Source organism: Nanorana parkeri, unplaced genomic scaffold (genome assembly GCF_000935625.1).
Source record: "Nanorana parkeri isolate BGI_ZX_2015 unplaced genomic scaffold, ASM93562v1 scaffold1500, whole genome shotgun sequence".
Taxonomy (NCBI): Eukaryota; Metazoa; Chordata; class Amphibia; order Anura; family Dicroglossidae; genus Nanorana; species Nanorana parkeri.
This window is the reverse complement of record NW_017307768.1, coordinates 387315-387654: the sequence shown is the minus strand read 5'-3', so window position 1 is coordinate 387654 and position 340 is coordinate 387315.

Below are 340 nucleotides of genomic sequence, written 5' to 3'. Positions count from 1 at the left end.
GCCACCCCCCCCCCCCCCCCCCCCTGGATTTTTTTCGCGGAGGGGTCACTCTGGTTTTTCTCCCGCCATAGAGACAGCGAGTGCTGCTAATACGAACTCAGCCTCACAAATTGACGGCGACAACAACTCTACGTGAATTGTCCGGTCATAACCTGAGGACGTGTAAAAGGAAACATTTAAGTTACTATGAAACGTTTGGGTGGCAATTTCGGGTTTGTAGAGAGGTATTTATTTTGTAAAAAAAGAAAACTTTAACGGTACATTTTTCTTCATTTCTGATCTCTACGTAACTTAGCCCCTCCCCTCCCCCCCCCACTCCCCGGCTTAAGCTTTGTCCATG